The sequence below is a fragment of the Equus caballus genome, chromosome 7 (genome assembly GCF_041296265.1).
Source record: "Equus caballus isolate H_3958 breed thoroughbred chromosome 7, TB-T2T, whole genome shotgun sequence".
Lineage (NCBI taxonomy): Eukaryota > Metazoa > Chordata > Mammalia > Perissodactyla > Equidae > Equus > Equus caballus.
This window is the reverse complement of record NC_091690.1, coordinates 85,166,743-85,184,538: the sequence shown is the minus strand read 5'-3', so window position 1 is coordinate 85,184,538 and position 17,796 is coordinate 85,166,743. Positions and strand designations below refer to the sequence as shown.

Sequence of the window (17,796 nt, the reverse complement as noted above, 5' to 3'; positions counted from 1 at the left end):
AGAATAGCTTTATGAGGAAGGTGCTTTGATCATCCCTGCTTTATAAGTGAGGAAACTAAGGCACGGAGAGGTTCAGCAATTTTCATAAGGCCCTATAATATGTCTCAGATTCATTGACTTCCAAGTCCATGATGGCTCAGACTGTATGTGGTATATATTGCCTTTGAGCAGAATGCTGACCAGTGGCCACTCTTTCTTGGGGCAGGAGAAACCTGGATTATAGTTTCTCTGTCATATCAGCGATGCTCTTTCAGCTCTCACATTGCTGGTATTTGGTGTTGAGATTCAGTATTCCAGAAAGAAACTCCTGTTTCCCACCTTCCCACTTTAGCTTATTTTTCTGGCTTTTAGCTTCCACTTTAAAAGCTAGCCCTCTTTCTTTTTTTCTGATGAGTTCACCTTCAGAATACAGATCAAAGTTTAAGAGGGAGGCAGAATTAGCCCATGAGCTGTGTGACCACTCCAGTCTGCAGGCAAGAAATGTTTACCTAAAATTTCGGTCAATGGACCCAAGATGGAACCAGAGAGACTTGAAAGGCAAAGCCAAATGAATCCATATCTGCTGCAGTGGGGACGGCCGGACAGATGTACAGCTCTCTTCAAAGGTTGCTTAGGGACCCAATAAACCTGAAAAGACTGTGCCCTGAATCTCAATGTGGGTGGGCGGATAAAGGAACATTATTCCTCTTCTTCCTCTTGGTTTTCCCAGGGTGTGTGTGACAAAGCAAATGCAATTTGCATTCAATGACTGAAAGCCACTCACATCTGTAAACACTAACTGTCTCAGCCAGCAAAACCCTCCAGAAAGCCTCTTAGCCCCATTTTGACAAGCCAGATGTGAAGAGAAAGGCTTCTGCTTTCTATTGTTCTTTCCACTTGAGCTGCAAGACCCTGGGAAGCTCCATGTGCGGGAAAACATGGCACATTTTGCTCTTAAATTGAACCAAGCTTATTATGTTAGAGAGAGTTTAATTAAACTCTTGCTGGTGGTTGTGAAAAACTTCAGCTTCCCCCCAAGCCTTTCTTCATGTGTCCCCTGCAGGTAGTGCACACTTTCCCTTCCAACGGAAGGTCATCAGGATCATATGAATATGCACAGATTCTGGAAGGTTCCAAGATGTTCTGGGGCATTTGACTCATAACTTTCAATTTAATCAATCAACTCAATGGTAAAGGGATTACAACTATCCTGCTTCCTGATCACAGGCGATTGGCTTTACTGCAGGGCGGCCCATACTAATCCTTTTCACTCAGTATAAGGCAGGGCTGCCGGTGCTGTGGTTTCCTTTACTCTTTGTCCTCTTATATGTTTGTTCTTTCACTCCAAATTTAACCAAGGCTAGGAAAAGGCTGCAAGTATTTCTTTGTGCTCATGCTTCACTTCCAGCCCAAAACAGTAGAGTTCTTGCAAATTGGGAGGGATGTTTGCCAAGACTGTAGTGCCAGGCACAGACCTTTGCAGAAACTCCACTTGTGATTATAAGTAGTTGGCCTTTCCTGGCATAAACAATCGTTCAGGGTATATTTTTCAACTCGTTGTTTGGAAAACTTAAGTACATAAATGCCATTAGCTTTAGCAGAGTTTTGAGTGCAAATTCCTGGGTAACCATACATAATGCTGTTGTTTAATGGACTTTGTATATTCCCTCTCCTACAATTTCATAAAGCTTTTTGGAGTTTAGAATATTTTCATGCATAGGGAAAATTAAGTCTTTATTATTAAAGGATGTATTTCTTGGAATTACAACACGGGAACTGGCAAATGGATTTGAAGGAAATATTAAATGAAAAATGCATGGGTTTGTCTCATACGTAAATGTTAATCACATCCATTTTGCCAGGGAAACCGGGAGCATTAGAGCTTACATAATAACTGATCCATGACTTGCCAACGAATCTAGTCTTTCTTCCTCTTCAAATCAGTTGAAAACAGGTGACTACTTAAGATTCATGAATGAGATGCAGGAACCATGTGCTCCTCAAACTGCCAACAAGCAGGAGTAAATGACAAGCAATTTATCAATAAATTAACTTACCCTTATCAATGGTGATGGGATTTTACCTTGATAGATATAAAAAAAGTAACACTTCATGTAATATATAATTCTGAATGGTCAATCTAATATAGGCATGTCTTATGTAAGAAAGGATATGCTCAAGAAATACAGTTTGTAGACTTCCAGGAGGAAGGCAAGTGGGAAGCTGTGAACCTTCCAATTTCAAGTCTCATTTACATGCCAATAAAAAAGTCTGAAGCAAAGGTTTCAGAAACAGTAGTCACAATCATCACAAGAAACTCAAGGAAGAATGAGTAAAAGAGGGAAAAAGAGATTTTGACCTAGTAAAGATGGTTGGCAGAATGAGAGAAGAAATATGAATTAAGAATTTGGGTGCAAGGTAGGGGTGGGAATGGGGGTATGAACTCAGTAAACCATGAACTGAAATGAGAATAAAAACAGAGTTTAGAGAACAGTTGCAATCTATTTTTAAGTGTGGAAGAAAGACGTCATACATATTTCAGAAGAGCTCATTATGGGAAGAAAGAGTGAAAAGGAACAAACAATGATAATAGAGGTAAAATGTGAAACTGGGTGCTATAGGAAACTAAACAGAGAAAGAGAAAATGAAGTAGGAAAAAATATGTGGAGCATGGAAAGAGATAAGAAAACATGCAAAAGAAGATGGTTCTGGAGAGTGGAGCACTCTGGGAGAGACAGGAATTCCTAAAGAAAGAGAAGGAATAAATTGAGCACACTGCCTACACAAAATAGATGCTCTGAATAGACTTGTGGAATGACTTAGCAAACAACAAAGAACAAAAAAATCAGAGATTAAAAAAAAAGATGCACTGGAAGAAAAATGTCACTACTAATAAAACAGCTGAAGGTATAAATAAAGCCCTATTTAAAATCTCATTTAAAATAAGTGAGATCAACACGCATCATCAAATATTTTATTTTAACCACAAGAGAAAAAGAAAGTATTCTGAAGAAGCTAGGTTATAGATTTCATGTAAAGGAATATAAATCATGTGAATAAGGACTATGCTTTTTTTCATTGTAATGAAAACCAAGTACAAACAATAGTCAGAGTAAAAAGCTATATAATTTGGGTTTTTATCCAGTCAAGTTGTTATCCAAATGCAAAGATTTTCAGTCTTAAAATTTAATCACTCACTAATGGACAAGAGTTGACTTCAAAGATTACTTCAAAAAGAAACCTGATCTTTAAAGACAGACCTGAAAAAAAATGATACTATTAAAAATCGTAAGAAATCCTGAAGTAATAAGTATCTATTGAAGAGATGAGTAAATAAGAACAGAAACAGGGAAGAATCATTTGTGATAGGAGTTGGAGATTATGAGAATTGTTAAAATAAAAATAGATTTAAATAAATAAATTGAGTGATAAGTTAAATCAATCGAGAATGGAAGTGAGAGAAGAGTTGAGAAAAACAAAAAGCAGCAAAGGTTTCCACAAAAATGAATCAAAAGATATTACTTGAATAAGGTATGAATGTATTGACAAAATAGAAGTAATATCTTTGTTGTTTATTTAAAATTGATAGCTAATTGAATTAAAAAGAAGATTGTTGCCAAAGGGAATAAATTTAAGCAAAACCAAAAACAAATGCATTGTCTATATAATACCAAAGAAAATCTAGAAAGAAAAACATTAACTATAAAAATCCTGAGGTTAAAAAAATTGAGAATGGCAGAACATAAACTGAAGAGTACTAAAATTAAAATAACTCTAAGTTTAAACAATCATGCAGGAAGCAGAACAAAATAAAACAAAGAAACAAACAAAAAACTTAAAACCAAAAAAAAAAGAAAACAAAAAAATGCTTCCAATTAGATTAATGCAGTAATTTACTGGGAAATCTTTAAAAAGGCTTGGAAAGTCTAAAAGTAAGAAAAAAAATTTTTTAAAACACTAAAAATATAAACTTAATTAAAGTGAAGAAAAGCAGGTGGGATTTCATACATCGTTGAATTTAAGGCAAATGTTATTAAAGGAAGCTAATGATGTTACTTATGTGATGATGAAAGTCAGAGTTAATAATGAGAATATAATGATAGTATGTCTATAGGACCCAAAGAACATAGCAACAAATAGAGAGCAATCACTGTTAAAAATTAAAGAGAAATGGGGGCCAGTGGTTAAGTTCGCTCACTCTACTTTGGTGGTGCAGGGTTTGCAGGCTCAGATTGTGGGAGTGGACCTAGCACTGCTTGTCAAGCCACGCTGTGGCAGCATCCACATAAAATAGAGGAAGATCAGCACAGATGTTAGCTCAGGGTCAATCTTCCTCAAGCAAAAAGAGTAAGATTGGCAACAGATGTTAGCTCAGGGCCAATCTTCCTCTCACACACACACACACACACACACACAATCTAGAAGAAATTATAAGTACACAAATTTAGAACAAGGTGTTAATACCCCATTATGAGAATATGAAGAATCAAGAAGAAAACGATAACAGAATAGAGAGCCTGAAAAACATAATTAAATTTTCCATAATATTGCAATAAGGATAGATATTGCCAAGAATTAAATGGATTAAACAACAACAAAAACTCTGAAAGTTTGTTGATGGTTCTTATGAGATGACGAATCACTCCTCTAAATTCAACTCTGGGAAACTTCAGAAACCGAGAGAAGCACAGATCCATGGAACTAACAAAGACACTGAAGGGTGGGGATGGGGTGGAAGCAGCCAGGGGTGGAAGGGGACATGGCCCAGGAGTAAGAGGATGTGTGGAGGAGGAGTGACGAGTCCTCCCCTTTCCTCTGACCTAGTGGTGGGAGGATGAATTTGGGAGGACCGTTGGAGTTCTCCTATTTCCCCTCTCTGATACTGCCAAGGGAGGGTCATTGCAACCCAGATGTCTGCAGCACCTGTCCAGCCCTACTCCTGTCCCCAGCCAGAAAAATCTCAGGGCAGCAAAAAGCCCTTCTCAAAGGAAGAGGAGATGAAGGGAGCCCAGGCACCCTTGGGTATACCCTTCTGCATTCCTTCCCTCTCCAAACTCACAGGGCTGGGGATTAGAACCTAGAGTAATCCTGCTTCCTACTCCTGCTTTGTTCTAAAAGTGTTGGAAGGAGTCCCTGGCTGGAGAAGGTACCCAGTAGAATGGAAGGAAATGAGGGAGCTGATAGAGTGATGAGACGCCTGGAGCTCTCTTCCCTGGCCTCACCCCCTGCTCTTCCCTTCAACACATCAGAAGAGACACCACCTAAGATTTGGCCCTTCTCCATCACACACTACCAGGCCTAACAGTGATATCACCAGAGAAACACAAGACCACCTGCCGCAATAACTAAATACCAAGGGGTAACAGAGTAAAAGAGAGAGCGAACTGAACACAAAGCAGCTTTATTACAATAGATGGGCCAAAAATTTAACATAAGCACAACACATATCCTCAAAGACATAGGGAGACAGTAGTAATGCGAAGCAAGAACAAGAAGTAAAGAAAAAGAACCAAATATAAATTGGGTGTTAAACAAATATTTATAATGGCTGTGATACCCCTGCCAAAGATGCACAACCTGAATCTAATCTGAGGAAACATGAGACAACCCCAAATTGAGAGAGTCTACCGAATAACTGCCTGGTACCCTTCAAAAATGTCACTGTCATGAGAGTCAAGACAGACTAAGGAACTGTTCCAGATTACAGGAGGCTAAAGAGACATGACAAGTAAATGCAGTGTGTGATCCTGGATTGGATCCTGGGCCAGAATTTTTATTTTTGTCTTTGCTACAGAGCTACGCTGTATAATGTGGTGGCCTCTTGCCACATGCGGCAACCGAGTAAATGAAATGTGGCTAGTCTGAACTGAGAAGTGACATAACTGTAAAATATACATTGGGTTTTAATATGTAAAAAAGGATGCAAAATATCTCAACATTAAATTTTTATATTAATTACATGTTGGAATGATACAATTTTGGATATATTGGCTTAAATAAGATATATTATTAAAATTAATTTCAGTTGCTTCTTTTTACTTTTTTAATGTAGCTAGTAGAACATTTAAAATTACGTTTGTGGCACATATTTGTGACTTGCATTATATTGCTAATGTATAGTATTGTTATAAAGAACATTAGGAGTACCACTAGTGTATTTGAACAAGGTATGTAGATTAGATAATCGTATTTTATCAATGTTAATGATAAACGTACTGTGATTTTGTAAGAGAATATCCCTGTTCTTAGGAAATAGACACTGGAGCATTTAGGTATAAAGGAGCAGGCACGATGTCTGTTACTTATTCTCAAAAGTTCAGAAAAAAATTATATAGAGTGAGAGAGAGAGAATGATAAAGCAAATGTGGTAAAATGTCAACAACTGCAAATCTGGGTGAAAGATAATAACAAATTCTGTGTACTATTTTTACGACTTTTATATAAATTTGAAATTATTTCAAAATAAAAGATTACAGAAAACCCCCACACAATGGTGAAAATAAGCAGCACAATAGTTGGGATAAAAAGCAGGAGGGTTAGCATTGAAGAAAGGAGTGATGGGGGAGGAAGAGTGAGGAATTCCCCCAAAAGGCAGTGGAAAGTTATGAAGGGAGAGAACATATAAAGTAAAACCTAAAGGACATGAAGAAGACGGGTAGAAGTGACAAGATCTGGGTCACTGGAGGCTCAGAAAGAGAGAAAAAAGGAGAACTACTCGAAGAAAAATAATCTCCCAGAATAAAAGGAAGGGAAAAGACCTCATGTTTACAGAGCTCCTAGAGTAGAAAACTGTTTTTCAAAAAGAAAAAAATCCACACCTGATACGTTAATAGTGAAAATTTAGAGCATCAATGATACAATAAAGAAATAGAAAAGCAGAGAGAAAGAGTAGATCATCCAGAAACAAAAAATCAGATTGACATTGTATTTCTAAACAGCTGAAAATAAGAATACAACATTTACTGTATAAAAGAAAATGCTTTTAAACCTGGGTCTTATATTCAGCCATATGCCATTTAAATGTGAGAGCGTACTGAGAATATCCTCTGGCATATAAGTGCTTCAGAGGTTTGCCTCATAGAGACCCACTATGAAAACACTCTTGTGGGAAATACTCACTAAGAGAAATGCTAAAGATCAATGGGTGATCAAAACTTTGGTAAAGTTATGGTTGTGTAAAAAAGCAAAGACTAAAGAAAAGAAAAAAATATCCATAACAATCTGAAATAAAGTTCTAGAAAATAGTCAATATGAAGTGCGTATTTGGGTAAAGGGATGGTAGAGACCAAAAGAATCTGAGAGCATGCTAACGTTCTTGTTTTGTTCAAGGGAAGACATAAATATTAAAATGTTTATAAAATCAATAGAGATAAATAAACATAAGTATGTGTCTTAAAGGCAACCACCATAAGAACAAAAAAATGAATCCAATAACTTTTAAGCCAGCAGAAAACCTAATTTAGGCAATGGAAAGAAACAAGTAGCTTAAAAAAAGATATAATCAGGAAATATAAAATAAGATGGCATAAAAAATTGTAACATGACAGTAATCACAGTAAATATGGGGTAAATGGAATGAAACAAAAAACAAAGCCAGAGGGCCTTGCATCTCGTGTGCCATGAAATACGTAACATTTCCCTCGGCCCCTGAGGTGGAGTAAGAAAAAAGGCTTCCTAAAATAAATATGTACAAGGTTATTAAGTACAAAAAAGCAGAAATTATCTATTACATACTCTCTTACCAAAACAAAATAAAGAAACAAAATTAAGCGCAAAAATATAAACCAAAATCTCTGACTACTCGGACACTTAAAAAGACTCTGCTAATTAACAAGTATGTCCAGAAGGTAAAGTACAAAAGTACTCTATTAAGAAAACAATGAAAATGAGAACTACATATTAAATCTCCAGGACGGGCTCAGAGCTCTACCAAAAAGAAAATTTATAGCCGTAAGTGCATTTAATTAAAAAAAAAGCAAAAAGGGGAAAATCAGCATATTAAATAAGCAATGTAAAAATTTATCAAATGAACAAAAGGGCAATCCTAAAGAAATAAAAGGAGATGATAGTATGCATAAAACCAGATGTATGGAAATTAGAAAAGGAATAGCAGTAGCATTATTTACTAGGCTAACAAAACTTATCAGATCAAGGCAACACAGGTAGATTTAGTCAAGAAATAAAGGAGAATTATCCTACTGTACTCTATGTTGTTTGTTATGGACTATGAAAATCTGAATAAAATGGATGATTTTTTAAGAAAAGAAATAAAATTGTGAAATAAATACAAAAGAAAGAACTTGTATACACCAATAATTGATAAAGAAATTGGAAGAGAATTTGGAGATGAAGGTTGGGGAAAATACTCAGTGTTTGTGGTTTTCTTTCAAAGTATCAATTATCAATGGAGATGGGTAGGTAGTAATATCAATTTACTCCTCAAAGCTAATATGGTCTTGATAAAGTCAGATAAAGAGCAGATTTTAAAATCAGAAACTATAGACATATTTCATTCTTGCATGTAGATGTGAAGAATTTAAAGACAATCCTGGTAGCTTCCCTCTTTAAAAGAGAGCCACAGAAGAAAGGGCTCTAGGGTCAGAGGGTCTGGATGCAAAGCCTGGCTCCACCACACATTGGGTCTATGAACTGGCCTAACTGCTAACTTCCCTGAGACTCAGTTTCATCTTCAGTAAATATGGAATGTAATACTCATCCTATAGGGCTAAGGCAAGGATTATTGAGGAAATGTATGCAAACAATTAATATAATGCCTTGCAAATAGTATATAATAGTGGAAGAAGAAGAACTATGCATGTACATTAAAGGGAAAAACCACCCCATGATCAAGCTGGGTCCGTTGCAGAAAGGAAGAATAGGGGCCAGCCCTGCAGCTCAGTGGTTAAAGTTCTGCATGCTCCACTTCAGCAACTGAGAGTTCATGGGTTCAGATCCTGGGCACGGACCTGCTCCACTCATCAGCCATACTGTGGAGGTGACCCACATACAAAATAGAGGAAGACTGGCACAGATGTTAGCTCAGGGCTACTCCTCCTCAAGCAAAAAAAAAGGAGGATTGGCAGTGGATGTTAACTCAGGGCGAATCTTCCTCACACACACACAAAAAGGAAGAATAGTCTAGAAAATTGAAAACTATTAATTATATTCCACAAAAAGAGACTTTCGTAAGAATTATATGTTCATATCAATAGGTGCTAGATGGCATTTGAAAAATCCAACATCCACTAAAAAATTAAAAGTAGACATCTATATTTAACGTATTTGAAGCCAAAAGTCAACAGTGTCCTGAAGAGATATTAAAGGCATTTTAAATACAAATAGGAGCTGAGCAAAGCTACTCATTTTTACCATTGTTACTTGACATTGCACTGGAGGTTCTTGTCAGTGAACAAGAGGGAGACCATAGAAATCACAGACTAGTAATCGGGAAAAAAAGACAAAAACATGCTGCTTTTTGCAGACAAATTATGAGTGATTACATAGGCGATTCAAGGAATTTTAGATAAAGCTTTTAGAAATAAAAGCATGTAGATGCAATCAAAGTGCATAAAAGATCAGTAGCATTCATGTAGACTAAATAGAACCTGGCAGAAAACATAATGAAAACTGGAAATCTCAGTCACAATAATAACAAAAATATAAAATAATCCTAGGAATTAACTTCATGGAGGGTATACAAGAAAGAAACTTCAAAGCTTTCATGGTGAAAAGGAAATCACGGAGGGAAAATTAAAATTTGTTCAAGTCTCAGTGTTTACAGAAATTGCATATATGTTTATACCAAGAAACACGATCTGTGTGAACGCACTCCCCATTATTAAAGGGTGTTCTCTTAGCTAAAATTCCAGAAATCACCTGACACGCAAGCATTCAAGTGTCTACTTATAACATTGCTCCTTTGAATGTGTTTTGGGTGGAACGAGAGCCCAGTGGTGGTTAAGGGAGAAGGGAAATGGACGCCTTGGGAATGGGAACTGAACTGGCATCTGAGTTACTCACAGACCCTGAGGAAAGAGTCCCATTCGGATGTCCCTGGGGCCTAACAGTGCAGTGGGAGGGAAGCAGCATGGGAGGGTGGTGGCGAAAGCGAGGGGATTCTGAGTAAGTCAAAGAAGGTGGCAGTGTAGCAGGGATGTAGGTGAAATCCTATAGTGACAACTGACTTTATCGTCTTTGTTAATTTTGCTTGCTGTCAAAGTAACACACGTCCAGAGTTTAAGAATCACTTTCTAAAAATATGGCCAAATCAATCAGGGTCCCACAGGAAACAGATGGCGTAATCGAATCAGATAAGAGAGGAGAGTTTGATGAAGGGACAATTTATAACGGCATGGCAGTGTTCAAGGAAAGCAGGAGGGGAAAGGGAAGCTTGTGGGGAGCTGCAACCAGCTCTGAGTTTGAAGTATCTCCCTAGGAGGGGGAGCATTTTCAGGAACCAGGAGGGAGGGCTGTACCTGGAAGAGGTGGTGGCTGGACAGAAGCTGTGGCCTCTGGAAGAGGACCGCCAACCTGCAGCCTCAGCAGAGAGGGAGCCATAGAGACCCTGCCGGCACTCTCCTCTGTCCTTGGCCTCTCACCAGCCAAATCCACCTGGAAGCAGGCGGGCGAGGGAGCCCGGGGGATGAGGTCCCTAGAGGTCACCCTCCCAGAACAGGATGGAGAAGAGCAGGAAATAATGTGGAGATCAGAATAGAAACCCCAAAAACTCCCTGTCAAAATACCTCGAAGTGCTAGAAAAAGTGAGAGAAATCTTCTGGGGTCTAAGTAAAGAGGGAGATAGCACCTGAGCTGCAAGCTCAGATGGACGCTGCGGCTGCCCTGAGGCTTAGGCTTCAGTGGCCACACAGGGATAAGAGATTAGCGTGCCCCTCAAACCAGGGGACTGGAGCACAATCCCCCTTAAAGGCAGGGCCCTTGGAGGGACAAAGTTTCAATGAAAAAGTGATCCAATAAGAATGCTCTCTGTCTCCGCCGCCTGGACACTGGACTGAACAAAAAATGTCTCACCTAAGAATTTAGAACCACAGGTCTGGAGTTTGACACTGTTCCATTGTTTTGTAGCTTTTGTGTTGCTCTAAAGAGGTCTGATGTCCCTCAGTTCTCAATCCTTTATTTGTTGCCTGTTTTTCTGGATGCCTTTAGGTTTGTCCCAAACCCCATTATTGTTCAAGGCCTTTTTCATTCATTGTGCTGAGCACTTGGTTCCTGAGGCCTTTCCTTGTTCCCTACAATGAAGTGCTTTTGTTCTTACGCACCACCCTCTCTGCACGTACTTAGGATTCAGCTTCCCTTCTTCTGCTAAGATAGTCATTACCTGTCCATCTGTTGACCATGTCCCCAGATTTGGGTGCTGTTGTTTAATATGGACTTGTTTCCTCTTTTCTTGTCTTTGTGGGCTTATATATTTTTTTATTCATCTAATATTATCTTTATGGGAGTTGAGGACAGATCAGAGATTAATGTGTGTGTTCAACCTGCCATGTTTAACTGGAAGACTAGATTATTCACTTTCCTTTTTGACACCTAATGCATAAAATAGCGAGTTGTTGCCATAAGGCATTTAGAGAGGCGGATGGAAGGGAGGAGGAAAAGGGGAAAGAAGCTAGTTAATTCTTTCTCTTTAGCCCCTTCCTTCACTGAAATGGTGTATCACGACACATGTGCCTGGTACAAAATCCTATTTCCTGGTGCCATAGTCTGTTCATGACTCAGCCTGATGGTGGCACAGCTGGGAGGCAGGCAGTTACTCAGCGTGGGGAGGGATTTCCCAGTGATGGTAGGAGGGAGTGCGATTATCACTTGTTGAATATTTAATTTTGTTTCTGAAGTTAGATCGAGAGGAGAGGCCTATGGTCCACAAGTGGCTCATCACTGTCCTAGGCACTGGGCTAAGAAAACCCACAAGTGGTCCTATTCATAATTGGGAAGAAACTGAGCATGGTAAATATTATAAAGCTCACAATTCTTCCCAAAGTAATTTGAGGATTTAATGCAATCGCACTTAAAATTCTGACAGGATCCTTTAGAGAACTTGATAAAATGATTTCACAATCATTTATAAAAATAGAAAGACAATAATATTGAGGAATATTTTAAGATGAAAGAGTACCTCCATTTCCACGCCAGAAACGTGGCTTGTCAGCTTTGATGCCTCTCTCTCTTACTCCTCCACAGCAATCCATGACACAATTTACCTCTAAAAGATATTTCAAATTCCTCCATTCTCCACCACCACGTCCACCACCGCAACATCCTCCTAACCCATCTACCCAGGCACCACCAGTCCCATCCAATGTGCTCTCCACTCAGCAGTCATATAAGGTCCTCTCTCTCTCCTGCTCTAACCTCTTCAGTGGCTTTTCATTGCTCACCTCCCTCTACTCTCTTCCTTGCTCATTTTGTAACTGCTTCTCATTCATTCATTCAACATTATTTATTGAGAGGCTTTTAATGTGACAATGAGCTAGGTCCTGGGGAGATAATGAGCAAATTCACACTTGGTTCCTGCCAACACTCTAGCGGGTTTAAAGGCAAAAGACAATAAACATGAAAAAAGATTCAAATGTGTTAGTGATTAAACCAATGCCAATTTAAAATAAAATTAATGTTTATAACCATTCATTGGCAAAATTCAAACAAAAAAGTTAAATTGAGTGCTGAGGAGGCTGGGAGAAACAGATATATTTATTCATTATTGTAACATGGTGAACTGATACAAATGCTTTGAGGAAGAATCTCGCAAAAGGTCTTAAGAGCCAAAAAAGGTCCATATCCTCTGATCCAGCTGTCTTACTTTTGGGAAATTATTTCAAGGAAATAATTCAAAGGAAGGAGGAAGGGTGGAAGAAGACTTCATGTACAAAGTTTGTTTATTGCAGAGCTTTCTATGTTAGCCAAAGACCTGACATCACCCAAATGCTCAACAAAAGAACAGTTAGATATGCTTAGAACAAGCTGATATAATAAATTATGACTATGGAAACAAAATCAAATGTAAAAAGTAGGACATAATATGTTCAAATGTGATGTTAGAAACTCTGTGTATGGGTGTATTCACCCATATGAGGAAAAGAAAGTATGGCCAAGTGTTAACGTGATGGTCTTTCATGTGACTGGGTTTAATAATAATTGTTTTCAGTTAAATGACCCAATGGAAAAGATGGCTGAATTCCACTGTAAAATTAACTTTGACTTTGCAGAATATTTTTCCCAGTGGCCATGTTTATATTTTAGGCAATGTGTTGGCCAATGAAAAAGATAATTGGCTCTTGGAAAAAATATTCTTTTCGCCAATAAGTGTTTGTTAAATGATATTAAAACTGATGCTCTATTAAAAATGGTGGCAGTTATGCAGTTTGCATTGTCAAGGAAGATTACAGAGTCTTTACGGGGTGGAAGAGACTCAGCATCTATTAGGCAACTCCTAGCCCCCCAGCAAAGACTGGGCATGTCTCCAACCCCTGGGACATGCCTACGAAGGAACACTGCCTAGTCACTGAGTTCTTGCAAAGAACACGAGCTCCTGGACTGCCGGTGGTCACTGCAGACTCCAGGTGCTGAGGACAGACACTGGGGGGTCTTACACTTCTCCTAGTACTCCAGGGTCCCGAAAATCTGTTCAGGTGCAGCAAATCCACACCCTCTCTTTCTGACTTCTCGGTTAAGATCTCTGTAGAGTTGGTTTCTGTACAGTGGGTAAAGCTGTTCAGAATTTGGTATTAAAAGATGCTTTGTGTATAAGGTATTTAATTTTACTGCAGAGGAGAGAAGACTGCCTCGTGGCAGCCCGTAGAGGAAGGCAGAAGGGAATCAGATCTGAGCTTTGATTTTGTTTCTGACACTCTGGCTATGTGATCTAAGCCCTTAACTTCTTTGTGCTTCAGGTTTTTTTCACTTATAAAATTAGGAGGTAAAACTTGCATAATCCAGCCTTAAAATGGATTTCTAGAAACTACCTGATTGGGAGTGTTTCAGAAAGACTTCACAATTTTCAGAGGGCCAGCAGGGATTTACGGCATTGCAATAGAGACGGAACACCAGAGGTCATTTAGGCCATCCTCCTGCCTTCTTTATCTCATCACACCTCACCCCTCCCAGAGAGAGAAGCGTTACAGATGCAGAGAGTGCTCTGTTCTTCAAGAGAGGGAACCCCAGAAACAGCATGTGGAAGAAACAATTTTGTATAATGGTTGAGAAGAGCCACCTGAAGACGTGGCCCACTGCAAGAGAGGGCTGAAAGCACGAAGGTGCTGTCCAACCCTCCATGAGAAGTCCCAGGTGAATTCTCAACAGCAAGTGACCCAAAGAGAACTGAGGGCAGATACTCAGGTTGCTATCTTATCCATCTCAAAGATTCCTGAAGTGTGGTCTACAGACCCCTGGAGACCCTGAGGCCCTTTCAAGGGGGTCTGTGAGGTAAAAACTATTCTCAGAATAAACACTAAGACGAAATTTGTCTTTGCCATGTGTTGACATTAACACTGATGGGGCAAAAGCTGGTGAGTAAAACTGCTGGCAGTCAGTGTGGACCGAGGCAGGGGTCTTGAACTGTATTAGCAGTCAGTGTATTCCTCACAGTAAACAACCAAACAACAACCAAAAGAGTCAGTTTCACTTAAGAATGTCCTTGATGAAACAATAAAAATTATTAATTTTATTTATTAATCTCTGTACCTTTGAGTGCACATCTTTTTACTATGCATGAGGCACTTCTGGTAAGATACTGAAGTAATATGATTGTTTTGAATAAAAGCAATTGATTGAGGCGCAAGCTGGACTAGACACTTTTATTTTCATAAAACATCATTTTTACTTGAAAGAACAAATGACAGACAAATTACGGCCATTCAGACTTGAGAATTTGGCAGACATTTTCTCAAAAATGAAGTGAGCCTGTCACTTCAAGGAAAACAACTGACAGTATTTGTCGCCAATGATAAAATTTGACCTTTCAAGCAAATTGCAGAATTTTGGCAAATTTGTATCTGTTACTATGAACATGATAGCTTTCCAATACTTAAACACTTTTCTGATGCGATTGGAAGTAATATTAATGAATGTGATTTCTGATATTGTATCATGAAACGTCTCAACATTTGGATCATCTGCATAACTCAGTAAACCAATATTTTCCAAATGACCAGTGTATGATGTTACAAAATCATTCATTTGTAAAAACAATCCATTCAAAGTGCAAGATAAAACAATATATTTTAATGTAACAGAGTACAAGTTCATTGAGATGGTTTCATATACCACATTGTAATCATGCTTTAAGAAACTACCATTTACAAATTTACAAAACTCTACAGAGCTTTGGTGTAATATAAAAGAAGATTATTTGTAATTATCTGAAAAGGTTATTAAAATATTCTTCCGTTTTCTGATTACATGTCTGTGTAAGACAGAATTTTCTTCATATACTTCAACCAAAAATATATACCACAATTGGTTGAATGTAGAGGCAAATATGAGAATCCAGGTGTGTTCTATTAAGCCACACAGATTGGCAAAACTGTAAAACAATCATGCTCTTCTCACTAAATTTCTTTGTTTGGGACAGTATGGTTATTTTCATAAAATGTCCTAACATGCAATGAGTTTATTATTGCTAAATCATTATATGTCACTTTTGACATTAATTAATAAGCAATATTTCAAAATTTCTGTTTTAGTCTTCGATATGGCACATATTGAGGGACACAACCCATAAACAAAATTACTTTGGAGTTCTCAATGATTTTTAAGCGTGTAGAAGGAGTCTTGAAATTAAAAAGGTTGAGAATCGCTGTTCTGAGATCCTTGGAGAAAAAGTAGTGTTTTGGATGAGTAATTAATGAGACAGGGACTCAGCATTTGTCAGTTTACACTATTGTCGGGAAGCATCATGGCTTAATCAGGCTTCATGGTAAGGGTTGGTTATCGAGACAAAATCACTCCTGGAGCAGCAAAAGGAAAGTTATCTATTACCTAAGATGGGTAGAATTCGCTTTTATGAACACCAAATTTTCAAAGTCCTGATTAGACCTTCTTTGTGCCCGTCCAATTGGCTCCAGCCCCGCAAGTATACAAGTACACCCCTTTACCTCCAAGGAAGGTCTGGCCTACACTCCCTGCTCAGTGTTGGCATCATGACTAGATGTGGGCTAGAAATCTGCTCCCTGGTCATGGTGAATGCCACTCTGCATTCAATGATCAGGACACAGTACTTGGGAGGGCACCGGGCACTTCCAGGCACTTCCAGGCAGTAAGAATGAAGGATGCGCATGTTGTGGCTTTTGTCCTGAAGGACTTCTCTGTCTGATGGGGAAGAAAGATTCCTGAAGAAATAATTACAGTATGATGTGATAGATACTCTTTTGTAGATAGTGACCAAGTTTTTGCAACCAAAAGTTAGGACACACTCTGACATCTGACAATCCTGGGGGATCTGGAACTCATGTCTGCTATATTTATTAAGAAACTCCCAACAACTCCACAGAAATTCTGTATAGATTTGTACTTGATTTGGCCCAAAGATCCAGAAACAATGGTCTGTACCTTTTTTTTTAATTCTGGGAAATAACAGTGTCAGAATAGAAAAGGGCAAGAAGCTCCTTAGGATTACAAATGATGAGTAACGGGCCCCTAACATTTTATTTCCTCTGAATTAGTGGATGGAAGGCACTGAAGGAAATTTTTCCATCATACTCGTTCCAAGTGGTTTCTCCCCCCAAGGCAGAGTCCAAGTTTGTCCACATAGGTCTCCCACAGCAGCTGAATCAGATCAAGCTGAATCCCAGAGTCAGAAGAATGAACTACGGTCCCAAGCCTTGATTACATGTGGGTAAAATTAAACAATAGGGCTCTTGATCTGCCAAGAAAAGTTGGAGTCGCCTCTGGGTGGGCTGTTTGGGGACCATGGAGGTTCTGGTCTAGACTGGGTCTTCTAAGTCCCAACCATATACCCCTTGCTCCCCCTTCCTTTGGGACTGACTCAAATCCCTCTTTTTAATCTCTTTCTCCCAGTCCCTCTGTTCTTTCCCAGCTGTGGCAACTCTAAAGTGAAATGAACAAGAATAAAACAGACAATGAACAGAAAATCATGCTCAGTGCCACACACGGATCTCCTGCCACCCACAGTTAGAGAATGGGATATGCTGGTTCTTAAAGACAATCCAAATGAGAGGCAGGACAAAGAGCCTGAAAAATCCCTTTTTGAATCTTGGCTTCACTACTTATATCTGACTATGGGCAAATCACAACATCTCTTTGATCTCCAATGAGCTCATCCACAAAAACAGGTCATTTTGAAGATTAAATGACATATATGTAAAAATGCTTGGCACATGGTAAGTCCACTATTCATAGCTACAATTTTCACATCTTTCTGTGTGATTATTTGATTAGTGTCTGTCTCCCCACTAATCTCTCAGTTGCAGGAGAATGTGGACTGTGTCTTTCTTGGTTCACTACTATGTCTCTTGAGCTTAGCAAAGTATCTGGCACATGCAAGGTGTTTGTTGAGACAATTATATGATAAAAGGGAGTTGCTAGGGTCTTGATTAAGGATCTACTCCCAAGCAGCAAGTCTGGGGTCTCCTGACAACTCTCCTGGATTGGGACTGACTATCTGAAGCATGGTGTCATGAAGGATTCCAAGGTGGCATCTGGAACCAGTAGGAACAGGGTATGCTGATAGATTACTAACACCTGCTATGGTTGAGGATGTTGAATATTTGTTGACCTCGGTCTGTGTAGTCAAGACCAGCTCCCTTTGCCAGATATTTCCAGCACAAATAGGTCTATTGTATAATT

At 38.8% G+C, this 17,796-nt stretch overlaps 1 protein-coding gene across 1 annotated transcript in view; it reads right to left on the bottom strand.

Moving 5' to 3' along the window:
• Positions 1 to 17,796, bottom strand: part of SPON1 (spondin 1) — a 245,450-nt gene that overhangs the window by 121,226 nt on the left and 106,428 nt on the right. The window lies entirely within an intron of this gene.